At 45.6% G+C, this 12562-nt stretch overlaps 14 non-coding genes across 14 annotated transcripts; all 14 read left to right on the top strand.

Annotated features, from left to right (window-relative positions):
* The first annotated feature begins 112 nt into the window (after positions 1-112).
* Positions 113-185, top strand: TRNAK-UUU (transfer RNA lysine (anticodon UUU)). The gene has a single exon. It is a non-coding gene; the product is annotated as a tRNA-Lys (tRNA).
* A 993-nt stretch (positions 186-1178) lies between these two features.
* LOC137564617 (U4 spliceosomal RNA) lies at positions 1179-1319 on the top strand. Its single transcript, XR_011030709.1, has one exon. It is a non-coding gene; the product is annotated as a U4 spliceosomal RNA (small nuclear RNA).
* Positions 1320-1991: 672 nt separating this feature from the next.
* On the top strand, positions 1992-2064 carry TRNAK-UUU (transfer RNA lysine (anticodon UUU)). The gene has a single exon. It is a non-coding gene; the product is annotated as a tRNA-Lys (tRNA).
* A 303-nt stretch (positions 2065-2367) lies between these two features.
* Positions 2368-2440, top strand: TRNAK-UUU (transfer RNA lysine (anticodon UUU)). Its single transcript has one exon. It is a non-coding gene; the product is annotated as a tRNA-Lys (tRNA).
* A 993-nt stretch (positions 2441-3433) lies between these two features.
* Positions 3434-3574, top strand: LOC137564738 (U4 spliceosomal RNA). The gene has a single exon (XR_011030815.1). It is a non-coding gene; the product is annotated as a U4 spliceosomal RNA (small nuclear RNA).
* A 672-nt stretch (positions 3575-4246) lies between these two features.
* On the top strand, positions 4247-4319 carry TRNAK-UUU (transfer RNA lysine (anticodon UUU)). Its single transcript has one exon. It is a non-coding gene; the product is annotated as a tRNA-Lys (tRNA).
* Positions 4320-4622: 303 nt separating this feature from the next.
* On the top strand, positions 4623-4695 carry TRNAK-UUU (transfer RNA lysine (anticodon UUU)). Its single transcript has one exon. It is a non-coding gene; the product is annotated as a tRNA-Lys (tRNA).
* A 993-nt stretch (positions 4696-5688) lies between these two features.
* LOC137564616 (U4 spliceosomal RNA) lies at positions 5689-5829 on the top strand. Its single transcript, XR_011030708.1, has one exon. It is a non-coding gene; the product is annotated as a U4 spliceosomal RNA (small nuclear RNA).
* A 672-nt stretch (positions 5830-6501) lies between these two features.
* Positions 6502-6574, top strand: TRNAK-UUU (transfer RNA lysine (anticodon UUU)). Its single transcript has one exon. It is a non-coding gene; the product is annotated as a tRNA-Lys (tRNA).
* Positions 6575-8650: 2076 nt separating this feature from the next.
* On the top strand, positions 8651-8723 carry TRNAK-UUU (transfer RNA lysine (anticodon UUU)). Its single transcript has one exon. It is a non-coding gene; the product is annotated as a tRNA-Lys (tRNA).
* A 993-nt stretch (positions 8724-9716) lies between these two features.
* Positions 9717-9857, top strand: LOC137564615 (U4 spliceosomal RNA). The gene has a single exon (XR_011030707.1). It is a non-coding gene; the product is annotated as a U4 spliceosomal RNA (small nuclear RNA).
* A 672-nt stretch (positions 9858-10529) lies between these two features.
* TRNAK-UUU (transfer RNA lysine (anticodon UUU)) lies at positions 10530-10602 on the top strand. Its single transcript has one exon. It is a non-coding gene; the product is annotated as a tRNA-Lys (tRNA).
* A 303-nt stretch (positions 10603-10905) lies between these two features.
* TRNAK-UUU (transfer RNA lysine (anticodon UUU)) lies at positions 10906-10978 on the top strand. Its single transcript has one exon. It is a non-coding gene; the product is annotated as a tRNA-Lys (tRNA).
* Positions 10979-11971: 993 nt separating this feature from the next.
* On the top strand, positions 11972-12112 carry LOC137564612 (U4 spliceosomal RNA). The gene has a single exon (XR_011030706.1). It is a non-coding gene; the product is annotated as a U4 spliceosomal RNA (small nuclear RNA).
* Positions 12113-12562: the final 450 nt, after the last annotated feature.

The following is a 12562-nucleotide window of genomic DNA, read 5'->3' as shown; positions in this document are numbered from 1 at the left end:
AGAAAATGTAGAGGTCGCAGGCTATAGCCAGCTCAGGGCATGTACTAGACCTTCCGTCCATCCTGCTTGGAATAACTGACTTTTGAGCTGCTGGTGAAGCCCACCTTCCAGGGCCTGGATAGCTCAGTCGGTAGAGCATCAGACTTTTAATCTGAGGGTCCAGGGTTCAAGTCCCTGTTCAGGCGATGCCTTTCCTTTACCCCATGCTCATTGGCCATCACTTCCGCTACCTGAGTTCCCTCTGCAACTGCTGCCTCTTGCGTGCTTTGCTTGCAGTAAGCCATAACCGAAACATCAGCTGCTTTCTGTGCATCCCCCGAACTCTCACAGCCTCCCTGCGTCTTGAATCTATTTCTCTTCAACTTTTTCTGCTGTGATATTAAACATGGATTATTCCATGCATAAAAGAGGCATCAAACCGTCAACATTATGCTGGGAATACACCATACGTTTTTTCAGAAGATAGATGGTTCCATAGATAATTTCCAACATGTCCGATCTTATTATCGATCCTTTTTCTCATAGAAATGAATGGAAATTGATCAGAAAAGATAAGAATCGGAAAGTCGATCGGAAATAAGATCGGATAGTAATCGACTGAAAAATGTCGTCGTGTATTCCCAGCATTAGAGTAATTCGCCGGATCCCTTCTCCAGCCTGCACATCTACCCTCAAAGCAGCAATGGAAGGAGCTTCATGTTTACCATGAGCATCAGAAAATTAACAGCTCACATACCATCTCTCTCCTCCAGTAACCTGCAACCACCAAGACTTTGGCCAACTCCCAAGCACCTCTAGCCAGCGCAGCTTACCAGTACTTCCAGGCACAATAATCACAGGCCCAATTATCAGCACACATGGCAGTGACGTAGACTCATTACTCCATTTTTCAAATTGTATTTTTCATGTATTTTACAAGTGCGGGACTGGCCCAATTGGCACCCTTCTCCACAAAACACTATGCTGGCATCCCTGGCAGGCTTTGTTTTGCCCTCTTTGCCGCCTTTTCAAATGCTAAGACTCTTTAGCCGCTTATTAACAATGCTTGTTTAGTGGCTGTCTAATTAGCATATGGCATCCCATGATCCTCAGCGGAACACTGTAAACTGCGTTTGTCTCTCCTTAAGGTGATTCCTTTATCCAAGAAAGAGGGGATATTTGCTGGCTTTAGCTTGGCTAACTTTGCGCAGTGGCAGTATCATAGCCAATGAGGTTCAACCGAGGCGTGATTATTGCTAATTGAAAACTTTTCCCAATACCCCGCCATGATGACTTGAAATATAGTCAGCATCGGCAATTTTTGACAGTCTCTTCGGAGACTGACTAAGGTGTTTACCAACAGAGAAAGGATTATCTTCAAGGTGCATGATGACTGAGCAGTGCTCGTGTGGTAGTACCGTGGCTGGCACAATAACAACATTTCGTAGCACCTCTTATCTCCAAATCAGTCTTGGCAACAAACTGCTCACTTGTCAGCGTTCTTTCATGAGGGTGAGGTCCAGTGTCTTACTCTCTGGCAAATTTATAAACACCAGCAGGATGACTAAAATGACAAAAGTCCACTTTTCATCTGCAGGTTGCTACTTTTCTAATGCCACATTCCTAAGAGAGAGAACAGTGTTGTTTCTCAGAGGTCTGGCCTGAAAAATTTGGAGGTCACAAGCTCCATTTATTTGCGCTAGATACGATCCCGTGGCCTCTCGCTAGCTCTTTCTGCAAGCGTTGTTGGGGTGCTCAGAAACAGAGCACCGCTGACATTTAGGTTTCGCCGGCCTATAGCTTCTTCTGGCTGGTGTACCATTGTTTTAAAAGTGTCAACAATCAGCCAAGGTGAAGAACCTGATGGTTGAAGGAAACAACAGCGCATTCTGCTGTTTCCCGGCTATCTAGGTGCTATAGACTGCTCATGACTTGCACTAGACCTTAACTTGCGCCCAGCCTTGCAATACTGTAGCTAAACTTTGAGCTGCTGGTGATTGCACCTTTTCAGAGCCTGGATAGCTCAGTCGGTAGAGCATCAGACTTTTAATCTGAGGGTCCAGGGTTCAAGTCCCTGTTCAGGCGATGCTCTCTGCCTTTGGTTATGCTTCGTGTCCTCTCCCTATCTTCCTCAACTGCAGCCTCTTGCGTGCTCCGCTTGCACCAGGCCAAAACACTGATGTCGGCCGCTTTCCATGCCTTCGCTGATTGGTGGCTACCTTTCTAATGCCACCTTCCAAATCAAGTACAGTTTTATTCTTTCAGAGATCTGACCTAGAAAATGTAGAGGTCGCAGGCTATAGCCAGCTCAGGGCATGTACTAGACCTTCCGTCCATCCTGCTTGGAATAACTGACTTTTGAGCTGCTGGTGAAGCCCACCTTCCAGGGCCTGGATAGCTCAGTCGGTAGAGCATCAGACTTTTAATCTGAGGGTCCAGGGTTCAAGTCCCTGTTCAGGCGATGCCTTTCCTTTACCCCATGCTCATTGGCCATCACTTCCGCTACCTGAGTTCCCTCTGCAACTGCTGCCTCTTGCGTGCTTTGCTTGCAGTAAGCCATAACCGAAACATCAGCTGCTTTCTGTGCATCCCCCGAACTCTCACAGCCTCCCTGCGTCTTGAATCTATTTCTCTTCAACTTTTTCTGCTGTGATATTAAACATGGATTATTCCATGCATAAAAGAGGCATCAAACCGTCAACATTATGCTGGGAATACACCATACGTTTTTTCAGCAGATAGATGGTTCCATAGATAATTTCCAACATGTCCGATCTTATTATCGATCCTTTTTCTCATAGAAATGAATGGAAATTGATCAGAAAAGATAAGAATCGGAAAGTCGATCGGAAATAAGATCGGATAGTAATCGACTGAAAAATGTCGTCGTGTATTCCCAGCATTAGAGTAATTCGCCGGATCCCTTCTCCAGCCTGCACATCTACCCTCAAAGCAGCAATGGAAGGAGCTTCATGCTTACCATGAGCATCAGAAAATTAACAGCTCACGTACCATCTCTCTTCTCCAGTAACCTGCAACCACCAAGACTTTGGCCAACTCCCAAGCACCTCTAGCCAGCGCAGCTTACCAGTACTTCCAGGCACAATAATCACAGGCCCAATTATCAGCACACATGGCAGTGACGTAGACTCATTACTCCATTTTTCAAATTGTATTTTTCATGTATTTTACAAGTGCGGGACTGGCCCACTTGGCAGCCTGCTCCACAAAACACTATGCTGGCATCCCTGGCAGGCTTTGTTTTGCCCTCTTTGCCGCCTTTTCAAATGCTAAGACTCTTTAGCCGCTTATTAACAATGCTTGTTTAGTGGCTGTCTAATTAGCATATGGCATCCCATGATCCTCAGCGGAACACTGTAAACTGCGTTTGTCTCTCCTTAAGGTGATTCCTTTATCCAAGAAAGAGGGGATATTTGCTGGCATTAGCTTGGCTAACTTTGCGCAGTGGCAGTATCATAGCCAATGAGGTTCAACCGAGGCGTGATTATTGCTAATTGAAAACTTTTCCCAATACCCCGCCATGATGACTTGAAATATAGTCAGCATCGGCAAGTTTTGACAGTCTCTTCGGAGACTGACTAAGGTGTTTACCAACAGAGAAAGGATTATCTTCAAGGTGCATGATGACTGAGCAGTGCTCGTGTGGTAGAACCGTGGCTGGCACAATAACAACATTTCGTAGCACCTCTTATCTCCAAATCAGTCTTGGCCACAAAATGCTCACTTGTCAGCGTTCTTTCATGAGGGTGAGGTCCAGTGTCTTACTCTCTGGCAAATTTATAAACACCAGCAGGATGACTAAAATGACAAAAGTCCACTTTTCATCTGCAGGTTGCTACTTTTCTAATGCCACATTCCTAAGAGAGAGAACAGTGTTGTTTCTCAGAGGTCTGGCCTGAAAAATTTAGAGGTCACAAGCTCCATTTATTTGCGCTAGATATGATCCCGTGGCCTCTCGCTAGCTCTTTCTGCAAGCGTTGTTGGGGTGCTCAGAAACAGAGCACCGCTGACATTTAGGTTTCGCCGGCCTATAGCTTCTTCTGGCTGGTGTACCATTGTTTTAAAAGTGTCAACAATCAGCCAAGGTGAAGAACCTGATGGTTGAAGGAAACAACAGCGCATTCTGCTGTTTCCCGGCTATCTAGGTGCTATAGACTGCTCATGACTTGCACTAGACCTTAACTTGTGCCCAGCCTGGAAATACTGTAGCTAAACTTTGAGCTGCTGGTGATCGCACCTTTTCAGAGCCTGGATAGCTCAGTCGGTAGAGCATCAGACTTTTGATCTGAGGGTCCAGGGTTCAAGTCCCTGTTCAGGCGATGCTCTCTGCCTTTCGTTATGCTTCGTGTCCTCTCCCTATCTTCCTCAACTGCAGCCTCTTGCGTGCTCCGCTTGCACCAGGCCAAAACACCGATGTCGGCCGCTTTCCATGCCTTCGCTGATTGGTGGCTACCTTTCTAATGCCACCTTCCAAATCAAGTACAGTTTTATTCTTTCAGAGATCTGACCTAGAAAATGTAGAGGTCGCAGGCTATAGCCAGCTCAGGGCATGTACTAGACCTTCCGTCCATCCTGCTTGGAATAACTGACTTTTGAGCTGCTGGTGAAGCCCACCTTCCAGGGCCTGGATAGCTCAGTCGGTAGAGCATCAGACTTTTAATCTGAGGGTCCAGGGTTCAAGTCCCTGTTCAGGCGATGCCTTTCCTTTACCCCATGCTCATTGGCCATCACTTCCGCTACCTGAGTTCCCTCTGCAACTGCTGCCTCTTGCGTGCTTTGCTTGCAGTAAGCCATAACCGAAACATCAGCCGCTTTCTGTGCATCCCCCGAACTCTCACAGCCTCCCTGCGTCTTGAAACTATTTCTCTTCAACTTTTTCTGCTGTGATATTAAACATGGATTATTCCATGCATAAAAGAGGCATCAAACCGTCAACATTATGCTGGGAATACACCATAAGTTTTTTCAGCAGCTAGATGGTTCCATAGATAATTTCCAACATGTCCGATCTTATTATCGATCCTTTTTCTCATAGAAATGAATGGAAATTGATCAGAAAAGATAAGAATCGGAAAGTCGATCGGAAATAAGATCGGATAGTAATCGACTGAAAAATGTCGTCGTGTATTCCCAGCATTAGAGTAATTCGCCGGATCCCTTCTCCAGCCTGCACATCTACCCTCAAAGCAGCAATGGAAGGAGCTTCATGTTTACCATGAGCATCAGAAAATTAACAGCTCACATACCATCTCTCTCCTCCAGTAACCTGCAACCACCAAGACTTTGGCCAACTCCCAAGCACCTCTAGCCAGCGCAGCTTACCAGTACTTCCAGGCACAATAATCACAGGCCCAATTATCAGCACACATGGCAGTGACGTAGACTCATTACTCCATTTTTCAAATTGTATTTTTCATGTATTTTACAAGTGCGGGACTGGCCCAATTGGCACCCTTCTCCACAAAACACTATGCTGGCATCCCTGGCAGGCTTTGTTTTGCCCTCTTTGCCGCCTTTTCAAATGCTAAGACTCTTTAGCCGCTTATTAACAATGCTTGTTTAGTGGCTGTCTAATTAGCATATGGCATCCCATGATCCTCAGCGGAACACTGTAAACTGCGTTTGTCTCTCCTTAAGGTGATTCCTTTATCCAAGAAAGAGGGGATATTTGCTGGCATTAGCTTGGCTAACTTTGCGCAGTGGCAGTATCATAGCCAATGAGGTTCAACCGAGGCGTGATTATTGCTAATTGAAAACTTTTCCCAATACCCCGCCATGATGACTTGAAATATAGTCAGCATCGGCAATTTTTGACAGTCTCTTCGGAGACTGACTAAGGTGTTTACCAACAGAGAAAGGATTATCTTCAAGGTGCATGATGACTGAGCAGTGCTCGTGTGGTAGTACCGTGGCTGGCACAATAACAACATTTCGTAGCACCTCTTATCTCCAAATCAGTCTTGGCAACAAAATGCTCACTTGTCAGCGTTCTTTCATGAGGGTGAGGTCCAGTGTCTTACTCTCTGGCAAATTTATAAACACCAGCAGGATGACTAAAATGACAAAAGTCCACTTTTCATCTGCAGGTTGCAACTTTTCTAATGCCACATTCCTAAGAGAGAGAACAGTGTTGTTTCTCAGAGGTCTGGCCTGAAAAATTTGGAGGTCACAAGCTCCATTTATTTGCGCTAGATACGATCCCGTGGCCTCTCGCTAGCTCTTTCTGCAAGCGTTGTTGGGGTGCTCAGAAACAGAGCACCGCTGACATTTAGGTTTCGCCGGCCTATAGCTTCTTCTGGCTGGTGTACCATTGTTTTAAAAGTGTCAACAATCAGCCAAGGTGAAGAACCTGATGGTTGAAGGAAACAACAGCGCATTCTGCTGTTTCCCGGCTATCTAGGTGCTATAGACTGCTCATGACTTGCACTAGACCTTAACTTGCGCCCAGCCTTGCAATACTGTAGCTAAACTTTGAGCTGCTGGTGATCACACCTTTTCAGAGCCTGGATAGCTCAGTCGGTAGAGCATCAGACTTTTAATCTGAGGGTCCAGGGTTCAAGTCCCTGTTCAGGCGATGCTCTCTGCCTTTCGTTATGCTTCGTGTCCTCTCCCTATCTTCCTCAACTGCAGCCTCTTGCGTGCTCCGCTTGCACCAGGCCAAAACACCGATGTCGGCCGCTTTCCATGCCTTCGCTGATTGGTGGCTACCTTTCTAATGCTTTTGATTAGATGTCTGTACAGCGCTCTATCCCCTAAAGAATTACACACAGTTCCACCATTAAATGTCCACAGTCTCTGATATCAAACAACACTCTGCATACAGTCCCACTGCTGCAAAGGAAAAAACCCGTCTCCAAGTCTCTGGTAGTAATATATACTCTCACCAATGTTGCAAGGCTGATTTGCCACAGATCAGCTAAACTCGTGTATGGGTGAAGATTCTTTCCTTGTATTTCTTCTTCCACCACTTCACTCCTGGGTCATTATCACCTCAGAGAAATATATAGCATATCATAGCGTGAACCTGTATATAAATTTTCCACATATATATATACAAGATTTGGGTGCACCCCAACACTGGTACGTGCTCCCCACTGTGTGTTCCACTTTACACCAATCCCACTCCAATGAGAAAAATTCCTGCTCACCAGATATATATGCTGACCTTTACGGACCAGCAACAGATCATATGGATGCCTTGAGTCTAGATATCCCTCCAGTACACCTCCAAACTTTTCCAGTATTTGCAGCACCTCTTTCCGCAGTTCCTCAGATAAGGAAAATTGAAAAGCACATAGTGTAAGCCTGTTCACAAAAAACCTACACCCGTGCTTGTTCACATGCAAGTGTTCCCCACTGTGGCCGCTACACACCCTGTGTCTCTATGAACTTCCACACCACTGTGCACAATAACCAGTAGTCGCTCACCAGATTTCCATGCTGACCTCACAGAGCCCAGCCAACAGCGCTTTCTGATCGCACAGGGTAGTTGCACAGGATGGGAGACTCTTTACCAACAGCGTTTTAAATTTCTCCCTGTAGAACTAATACACAGCTCCTCATAGCATAATACTGTTTTTATTCCTTAGTAAAATGTTAAAAGTACACTTACATTCTGTAAAATCAATATGCGCATAGTATAAAACCTCCTGGACGTCCTCACCGCCGCTCTCTCAGCGTCTTCCTGCCTGCCGCTTGAGGCCACGCCCTACCGGTTTCGTCAAATGACTCATCAGGGGCTTGCTGGCCAGCGGCAGGCTGGAACGCTATGTACAACATTGTATGCAGATTAGCTGTTTGAGCGGCTCCTATCTCGCGGTGTGTGTTCTCTATTACCTAGCAACCAGTCAGCTTCACGTACTAATTCCTTCCTCTCCTCCTATTGTAAAAACATATGTTCGCATATATCATGAGGAGCGCATACCAATGCGATCTCCATACACATTATCCCTCTTTGTATATACTATCTATTTCCCTTTGTGCAAATGTGCAAATGTGACCTTTATTGTGCCAAATACAGTTATGCACAATCCTTATGTGTGACTTAACCCTATGTTGATGCTAGTGTTAATACTCTGTCATCAACTACTATTATTAGTCCTATTGTGTTATGCCCTATCTAATACGTGTTACACGTGTGCCTAATACAAATTATTCCATTATTATTATCATTATTATTTTTACATTCATTTGTTCTGGCATGACGGATCCCACCGTGGTTTATAGGGGGGGCCTACTCTAACTAGGACCCGCCTCTAGCCCCCACTCGATCCCAGATTCCAAATCAAGGGGATCCGTCATACCATCACATATCCCAAAACCAAGTGACAGTGCAATTCAGTGTCCTCATAGAATGAACAGCACATTAGTGATTCCTACTACAAGATATCCTCATAAAGATATTGAAATAAGCAATACATAAGTAATTCCTACCAGAATAACATTAGTATTGGGGAAAGGGAATGCTATATCACACACCTCCTTTCTAATGCCACCTTCCAAATCAAGTACAGTTTTATTCTTTCAGAGATCTGACCTAGAAAATGTAGAGGTCGCAGGCTATAGCCAGCTCAGGGCATGTACTAGACCTTCCGTCCAGCCTGCTTGGAATAACTGACTTTTGAGCTGCTGGTGAAGCCCACCTTCCAGGGCCTGGATAGCTCAGTCGGTAGAGCATCAGACTTTTAATCTGAGGGTCCAGGGTTCAAGTCCCTGTTCAGGCGATGCCTTTCCTTTACCCCATGCTCATTGGCCATCACTTCCGCTACCTGAGTTCCCTCTGCAACTGCTGCCTCTTGCGTGCTTTGCTTGCAGTAAGCCATAACCGAAACATCAGCTGCTTTCTGTGCATCCCCCGAACTCTCACAGCCTCCCTGCGTCTTGAATCTATTTCTCTTCAACTTTTTCTGCTGTGATATTAAACATGGATTATTCCATGCATAAAAGAGGCATCAAACCGTCAACATTATGCTGGGAATACACCATACGTTTTTTCAGCAGATAGATGGTTCCATAGATAATTTCCAACATGTCCGATCTTATTATCGATCCTTTTTCTCATAGAAATGAATGGAAATTGATCAGAAAAGATAAGAATCGGAAAGTCGATCGGAAATAAGATCGGATAGTAATCGACTGAAAAATGTCGTCGTGTATTCCCAGCATTAGAGTAATTCGCCGGATCCCTTCTCCAGCCTGCACATCTACCCTCAAAGCAGCAATGGAAGGAGCTTCATGCTTACCATGAGCATCAGAAAATTAACAGCTCACGTACCATCTCTCTCCTCCAGTAACCTGCAACCACCAAGACTTTGGCCAACTCCCAAGCACCTCTAGCCAGCGCAGCTTACCAGTACTTCCAGGCACAATAATCACAGGCCCAATTATCAGCACACATGGCAGTGACGTAGACTCATTACTCCATTTTTCAAATTGTATTTTTCATGTATTTTACAAGTGCGGGACTGGCCCACTTGGCAGCCTGCTCCACAAAACACTATGCTGGCATCCCTGGCAGGCTTTGTTTTGCCCTCTTTGCCGCCTTTTCAAATGCTAAGACTCTTTAGCCGCTTATTAACAATGCTTGTTTAGTGGCTGTCTAATTAGCATATGGCATCCCATGATCCTCAGCGGAACACTGTAAACTGCGTTTGTCTCTCCTTAAGGTGATTCCTTTATCCAAGAAAGAGGGGATATTTGCTGGCATTAGCTTGGCTAACTTTGCGCAGTGGCAGTATCATAGCCAATGAGGTTCAACCGAGGCGTGATTATTGCTAATTGAAAACTTTTCCCAATACCCCGCCATGATGACTTGAAATATAGTCAGCATCGGCAATTTTTGACAGTCTCTTCGGAGACTGACTAAGGTGTTTACCAACAGAGAAAGGATTATCTTCAAGGTGCATGATGACTGAGCAGTGCTCGTGTGGTAGAACCGTGGCTGGCACAATAACAACATTTCGTAGCACCTCTTATCTCCAAATCAGTCTTGGCCACAAAATGCTCACTTGTCAGCGTTCTTTCATGAGGGTGAGGTCCAGTGTCTTACTCTCTGGCAAATTTATAAACACCAGCAGGATGACTAAAATGACAAAAGTCCACTTTTCATCTGCAGGTTGCTACTTTTCTAATGCCACATTCCTAAGAGAGAGAACAGTGTTGTTTCTCAGAGGTCTGGCCTGAAAAATTTGGAGGTCACAAGCTCCATTTATTTGCGCTAGATACGATCCCGTGGCCTCTCGCTAGCTCTTTCTGCAAGCGTTGTTGGGGTGCTCAGAAACAGAGCACCGCTGACATTTAGGTTTCGCCGGCCTATAGCTTCTTCTGGCTGGTGTACCATTGTTTTAAAAGTGTCAACAATCAGCCAAGGTGAAGAACCTGATGGTTGAAGGAAACAACAGCGCATTCTGCTGTTTCCCGGCTATCTAGGTGCTATAGACTGCTCATGACTTGCACTAGACCTTAACTTGCGCCCAGCCTGGAAATACTGTAGCTAAACTTTGAGCTGCTGGTGATCGCACCTTTTCAGAGCCTGGATAGCTCAGTCGGTAGAGCATCAGACTTTTAATCTGAGGGTCCAGGGTTCAAGTCCCTGTTCAGGCGATGCTCTCTGCCTTTCGTTATGCTTCGTGTCCTCTCCCTATCTTCCTCAACTGCAGCCTCTTGCGTGCTCCGCTTGCACCAGGCCAAAACACCGATGTCGGCCGCTTTCCATGCCTTCGCTGATTGGTGGCTACCTTTCTAATGCCACCTTCCAAATCAAGTACAGTTTTATTCTTTCAGAGATCTGACCTAGAAAATGTAGAGGTCGCAGGCTATAGCCAGCTCAGGGCATGTACTAGACCTTCCGTCCATCCTGCTTGGAATAACTGACTTTTGAGCTGCTGGTGAAGCCCACCTTCCAGCGCCTGGATAGCTCAGTCGGTAGAGCATCAGACTTTTAATCTGAGGGTCCAGGGTTCAAGTCCCTGTTCAGGCGATGCCTTTCCTTTACCCCATGCTCATTGGCCATCACTTCCGCTACCTGAGTTCCCTCTGCAACTGCTGCCTCTTGCGTGCTTTGCTTGCAGTAAGCCATAACCGAAACATCAGCCGCTTTCTGTGCATCCCCCGAACTCTCACAGCCTCCCTGCGTCTTGAAACTATTTCTCTTCAACTTTTTCTGCTGTGATATTAAACATGGATTATTCCATGCATAAAAGAGGCATCAAACCGTCAACATTATGCTGGGAATACACCATAAGCTTTTTCAGCAGCTAGATGGTTCCATAGATAATTTCCAACATGTCCGATCTTATTATCGATCCTTTTTCTCATAGAAATGAATGGAAATTGATCAGAAAAGATAAGAATCGGAAAGTCGATCGGAAATAAGATCGGATAGTAATCGACTGAAAAATGTCGTCGTGTATTCCCAGCATTAGAGTAATTCGCCGGATCCCTTCTCCAGCCTGCACATCTACCCTCAAAGCAGCAATGGAAGGAGCTTCATGCTTACCATGAGCATCAGAAAATGAACAGCTCACGTACCATCTCTCTCCTCCAGTAACCTGCAACCACCAAGACTTTGGCCAACTCCCAAGCACCTCTAGCCAGCGCAGCTTACCAGTACTTCCAGGCACAATAATCACAGGCCCAATTATCAGCACACATGGCAGTGACGTAGACTCATTACTCCATTTTTCAAATTGTATTTTTCATGTATTTTACAAGTGCGGGACTGGCCCACTTGGCAGCCTGCTCCACAAAACACTATGCTGGCATCCCTGGCAGACTTTGTTTTGCCCTCTTTGCCGCCTTTTCAAATGCTAAGACTCTTTAGCCGCTTATTAACAATGCTTGTTTAGTGGCTGTCTAATTAGCATATGGCATCCCATGATCCTCAGCGGAACACTGTAAACTGCGTTTGTCTCTCCTTAAGGTGATTCCTTTATCCAAGAAAGAGGGGATATTTGCTGGCATTAGCTTGGCTAACTTTGCGCAGTGGCAGTATCATAGCCAATGAGGTTCAACCGAGGCGTGATTATTGCTAATTGAAAACTTTTCCCAATACCCCGCCATGATGACTTGAAATATAGTCAGCATCGGCAATTTTTGACAGTCTCTTCGGAGACTGACTAAGGTGTTTACCAACAGAGAAAGGATTATCTTCAAGGTGCATGATGACTGAGCAGTGCTCGTGTGGTAGAACCGTGGCTGGCACAATAACAACATTTCGTAGCACCTCTTATCTCCAAATCAGTCTTGGCCACAAAATGCTCACTTGTCAGCGTTCTTTCATGAGGGTGAGGTCCAGTGTCTTACTCTCTGGCAAATTTATAAACACCAGCAGGATGACTAAAATGACAAAAGTCCACTTTTCATCTGCAGGTTGCTACTTTTCTAATGCCACATTCCTAAGAGAGAGAACAGTGTTGTTTCTCAGAGGTCTGGCCTGAAAAATTTGGAGGTCACAAGCTCCATTTATTTGCGCTAGATACGATCCCGTGGCCTCTCGCTAGCTCTTTCTGCAAGCGTTGTTGGGGTGCTCAGAAACAGAGCACCGCTGACATTTAGGTTTCGC

The sequence above is a fragment of the Hyperolius riggenbachi genome, chromosome 3 (genome assembly GCF_040937935.1).
Source record: "Hyperolius riggenbachi isolate aHypRig1 chromosome 3, aHypRig1.pri, whole genome shotgun sequence".
In the NCBI taxonomy this organism is placed as follows: domain Eukaryota; kingdom Metazoa; phylum Chordata; class Amphibia; order Anura; family Hyperoliidae; genus Hyperolius; species Hyperolius riggenbachi.
Note: the sequence above shows the minus strand (reverse complement) of the source record. Positions and strands in the feature narration are given on the sequence as shown.